Below are 5,860 nucleotides of genomic sequence, written 5' to 3' on the forward strand. Positions count from 1 at the left end.
TCTTGTCCCTCTCAGTTTGACTGACAATTTGAGTTCATTTGGGTTGAATTGTAGGGTGTGTTTTTGTCAAATGTGAAAATCCATGGATAGTTGGATCTGCAGGTCGATAACGTACCAGGCATAGTAATCTGGGGGTTCCAGTGTGTTGGCAGGAGCAGCACCCTGCTCTGTAGGAACAGCGTCACGTGAGGAGGGAGTTACACTGTGCCTCTCTGGAGCTGCTAGTGGTAGAGGAGGAGAAGGACAGACTTGTTGCTCTCACGCTCCACTTTGGTATGATTTTGGACTAACAGAAGAACTCATCTCTGACCCAGCTAACTCAACAGATTACAGTGAATAGCTGAAATCCAGCATCCAAGAAGTAGAGGCCATTCATTTAAATCAGTTGAATTGTCCTGGAATGGACGTCTTCTGCCACTGTAGATCTGAGATGCCTACTTTTAGAATCTCTACGTGTATAATTGACTGGCCTACAATGCAGGGCGTGCTGTATGTATCATCCCTGACAGACATGGAAAATGGGGGTCAGGAAGGATCAAAGACGCTCAACATCTACAAAGGAATACAAAAAGTGTTATTTCAACTTTACCTTTTCTCACTGTTGTGGTAAAACAAAAGCTTTTCTTGGCGATTAATATTTCATTGGGCCAACAAGGCAATTGGACAAATGTTAACATTTCCCATTTAGCCATTCAATATTTATAAGCACTTAGTAAGGCAAAGCTCACAACTGAATAGTTAGTGTATACACTCTACACTACTATTCTATTGATGTGGGGAGGAAGAGAGATGTTTGGCATTTTGGGGAATGCTTTGCAATCTGTGTGACAAGTTCAGGGTCAACTGCAAATACACAAAATATCTTTCAATATCAAACCTGTAATACGTGCAGTCCGCCAGAACAACGTGCTCTCCATCAGCCGCTGAGAACAACGTGCTCTCCATCAGCCGCTGAGAACAACGTGCTCTCCATCAGCCGCTGAGAACAACGTGCTCTCCATCAGCCGCTGAGAACAACGTGCTCTCCATCAGCCGCTGAGAACAACGTGCTCTCCATCAGCCGCTGAGAACAACGTGCTCTCCATCAGCCGCTGAGAACAACGTGCTCTCCATCAGCCGCTGAGAACAATCAGCCGCTGAGAACAACGTTTCCATGCTCTCCATCAGCCGCTGAGAACAACGTGCTCTCCATCAGCCGCTGAGAACAACGTGAGAACTCTCCATCAGCCGCTGAGAACAACGTGCTCTCCATCTGAGAACAACGCTCTCCATCAGCCGCTGAGAACAACGTGCTCTCCATCAGCCGCTGAGAACAACGTGCTCTCCATCAGCCGCTGAGAACAACGTGCTCTCCATCAGCCGCTGAGAACAACGTGCTCTCCATCAGCCGCTGACAATATGACTGCAAACAGTGCATTCGGAAAGTACTCAGATCCCTTAACTAGACCATTTACTCAGTACTTTATTGAAGCACCTTTGCCAGCGATTACAGACTCAGGTCTTCTTGGGTATGACGCCAAGCTGGCACATCTGTATTTGGGGAGTTTCTCCCATTCTTCTCTATAGATCCCCTCAAGCTCTGTCTGGTTGGATGGGAACTTCGCTGCACAGCTATTTTCAGGTCTCTCCAGAGATGTCTGATCGGGTTCAAGTCCGGGCTCTGGCTGGGCCACTCAAGGACATTGAGATTTGTCCCAAAGCCACTCCTGCTGTATATTTAGGGCTGTTGTCCTGTTGGAAGGTGAACCTTCAACCCAGTCTGAAGTCCTGAGCGCTCTGGAGCAGGTTTTCATCAAGGATCTCTCTGTACTTTGCTCCATTCATCTTTCCCTCGATCCTGACTAGTCTCCCAGTCCCTGCCACTGAAAAACATCCCCACAGCATGATGCTATGGCCTTATATAGACAGATGTGTGCCTTTCCAAATCCCATCTAATCAATTGACTGCAATCAAGTTGTAGAAACATCTCAAGGATGATCAATGGAAACAGGATGCACCTTAGCTAGTTTTGAGTCCCATTCTGAATACCATGTAAATAAGGTATATGTATATGGAGATATTTGTTTTTTATTTGAAATTATTTAGCAAAAAATGTTTTAAACCTGTGTTTGCTTTGTCATAATGGGGTATTGTGTAGATTGATGAGTGATGTTTTTATTTTTTTATCCGTTTAAGAATAAGGCTGTAACGTAACAAAAGAAAACTCAAGGGGTCTGGTTGAATGCACTATATGTTCTGCAGTACAAATGCACCTATTTAACACGATGCAGCCAAATATATTATTAAACACATTCTCTCAACAACAATGATTTGGTTTGTCAAGAGGTTCAAGTCCTGTATGTAACTCAACTGGTCTGCAGGCCATCAAGGACTTGAGCTTGTCCCAAAGCCACTCCTGCTGTATCAAAACTTTAGCCCCCAATGGTGGAACAAACTCCCTCACGTAAAACGCCAGGCTCGGAGTCACCACCTTCCGGAGATGTCTGGGGCTAAGGTGAATGCACCTAAGCAAACCCTTCCACCTTTCCCCTAAAGGCGCTATCCTGGATAGTTTCATCAAGGACTGTCTTACTTTGCTCCTAATTCCTTTCATCCCGATCCTAAAAGTCCCTGCTCACTGAGAAAACATCCCCACAGCAAAGTGGCTGTATCCAGACAGATGTCATAAGCCTTTCCAAATCCCATCTAATCAATTGAATTTACCACAGGTCTGACTCCAATGACTTAAATGTACATCTTAGGATGAAATGGAAACTTTATGACATCAGCATATGTGTGTGTATACATGTTTTATTCCCATAGCAAAAGGTCTGTGTAAATAACTGGTATACTTACCTGGGATTCTCCCAAATGTGGAAACTGTTTTTGCTATTGGAATCCCAATTTTTATTCAGCAGAAACCTGCTGTTCTAAATAAGGTATGCTTAGTACAGATACTGAGGGGATGTTTTTGTTTGAAATTATTTAGCAAAGAAGTTTTAACTGTAAGATGCTTTGTCAGATGGGGATCTGTTTTTGATGGTATATGTTTTATTAACAAATGGATACTTTAACCTTGGGGATTGCCAAGATGGTGGATACTGTAACCTTGGGGATTGTTTACAGATGGTGGATACTGTAACCAACAGATGATACTGTAACCTTGGGGATTAGCGTCAAGGGGGTCTGTAATACTTTCAGTCAATGCACTATATGGCTTCTGCAGTACAAATGCACCTGGTGGAACACGATGCAGCCAAATATATTATTTAACACATTTTCCTCAACAACAATGATTTGGTTTGTCAAGAGGTGAACTAGGACTGTATGTAACTCAACTGTCAGTCAAGCAGGATCTTCAGCTTAGCCCAGTCAAAACTGTTCGCTGCTTAGCCCCCAATGGTGGCAAACTGTCAAACTTCCGGGATGAATACCTAGGAAGTACAAGTGGCTGTTCCACCTGTCACCTCTTTACAGGAATACCTAGGATGTGGATATCCTTCTTGGCCCCCCTGTAACTTTATAATTTAGATGCACTATTGTAAAGTGGGGAGTTCCACTGGTGTCATAACTTGGGTGAATGCTCCCACAGATGGTGGATACTGTAAGGAATAGCACTGTTCAGGAGCTACAATGTGGATACTGTAAATGTAAAATGTAAAGACACCAGTGTGATACTGTAACCTTGGGGATTAGCTACAGATGTGGATACTGTTAACCTTGGGGATTGCTCAGATGGTGATACTGTTAACCTTGGGATTAGCCCACAGATGGTGGATACTGTAACCTTGGGGATTAGCTCCCACAGATGTGGATACTGTAACCTGGGATTAGCTCCCCAGATGTGGATACTGTAACCTTGGGGATTAGCTCCCACAGATGGTGGATATGTAACTTGGGGATTAGCTCATACACCTTGGGGATTAGCTACAGATGTGGATACTGTAACTGGGGATTAGCTCTACAGATGGTGGGCCTTGGGGATTAGCTCCCACAGAGTTACCCTTGGGGATTAGCTCCCACAGATGAGGATACTGCCTTGGGGATTAGCTGCCCAGATGTGGATCCCTGTAACCTTGGGGATTAGCCACAGATGGTGATACTGTAACCGGGGATTAGCTCCCACAGATGGTGGATACTGTAAACTGGGGATTAGCTCAGCTGTGGATACTGCCTCCTGGGGATTAGCTCTGTGTTTGTGTGATCATTTGCATCATGTTGTGCATAGTGGTGGATACTGTAACCTTGGGGATTAGCATCATTTGCATATGGTGGATTGTTTTGGGGATTAGTACGGAGAGGGTTTGGAATACTCTAGGAGATTTCCCAGATGGTATTTTAACTTCATCTGCTGTGTGTCTGGCGGGGATTAGTGCCAGATGTCCAGTGAAATGCTGACACAGGGAATCTGTTTATATTTTATAACCTAAGTGCCCCATAGATGGGGAGCTCACTGTAACTGCTTGAGGACTAGAGATGACATAGCACTGTGTTCTGCTGCACAAGCAATGGTGGATACTGTAACCTTGGGGATTAGCTCCCACAGATGTGGATACTGTAACCTTGGGGATTAGCTCCCACAGATGTGGATACTGTAACCTTGGGGATTAGCTCCCACAGATGGTGAATACTGTTAACTTGGGATTAGCTCCCACAGATGGTGGATACTGTAACCTTGGGGATTAGCTCCCACAGATGTGGATACTGTAACCTTGGGGATTAGCTCCCACAGATGGTGGATACTGTAACCTTGGGGATTAGCTCCCACAGATGTGGATACTGTAACCTTGGGGATTAGCTCCCACAGATGGTGGATACTGTAACCTTGGGGATTAGCTCCCACAGATGGTGGATACTGTAACCTTGGGATTAGCTCCCACAGATGTGGATACTGTAACCTTGGGGATTAGCTCCCACAGATGTGGATACTGTAACCTTGGGGATTAGCTCCCACAGATGGTGAATACTGTTAACTTGGGATTAGCTCCCACAGATGGTGGATACTGTTAACTTGGGGATTAGCTCCCACAGATGGTGGATACTGTTAACTTGGGGATTAGCTCCCACAGATGGTGGATACTGTAACCTTGGGGATTAGCTCCCACAGATGTGGATACTGTAACCTTGGGGATTAGCTCCCACAGATGTGGATACTGTAACCTTGGGGATTAGCTCCCACAGATGTGGATACTGTAACCTTGGGGATTAGCTCCCACAGATGGTGGATACTGTAACCTTGGGGATTAGCTCCACAGATGTGGATACTACAGATGGTGGATACTGTAAGAGGGATTAGCTCCCACAGATGTGGATACTGTAACCTTGGGGATTAGCTCCCACAGATGGTGGATACTGTTAACCTTGGGATTAGCTCCCACAGATGGTGAATACTGTTAACTTGGGATTAGCTCCCACAGATGGTGGATACTGTTAAGGGGATTAGCTCCCACAGATAGATGATGAGCATATAACTAGGCATATAACACCTAATCTACTACTAGGAGATCATTCCTGTCTACCTTCAACAGTTTAAATTGAATTCCACCACGTGAAATACAGACATGCAATTCCATATGAACTGTAAAGTGATAACCACAATTGATCTCTATTTAATGGCAAAGTCCCAAAGATGCACACTTTATTTAATGAAGTTGAATTCCAGCAATGACACCCACCCACACAGCTGTACAACCTCACATAATTACTGAAGAGATGACGGGGCAGAGATGTACCTCACATAATCACTGATGAGATGAAAGAGAGAGAGGTCCAGAGAGAGAGAGATCCAGAGAGAGAGAGAGAGAGATCCAGAGAGAGAGAGATCCAGAGAGAGAGAGAGATCCAGAGAGAGAGAGAGAGATCCAGAGAGAGAGAGAGAGAT

Source organism: Oncorhynchus keta, unplaced genomic scaffold (genome assembly GCF_023373465.1).
Source record: "Oncorhynchus keta strain PuntledgeMale-10-30-2019 unplaced genomic scaffold, Oket_V2 Un_contig_3711_pilon_pilon, whole genome shotgun sequence".
Lineage (NCBI taxonomy): Eukaryota > Metazoa > Chordata > Actinopteri > Salmoniformes > Salmonidae > Oncorhynchus > Oncorhynchus keta.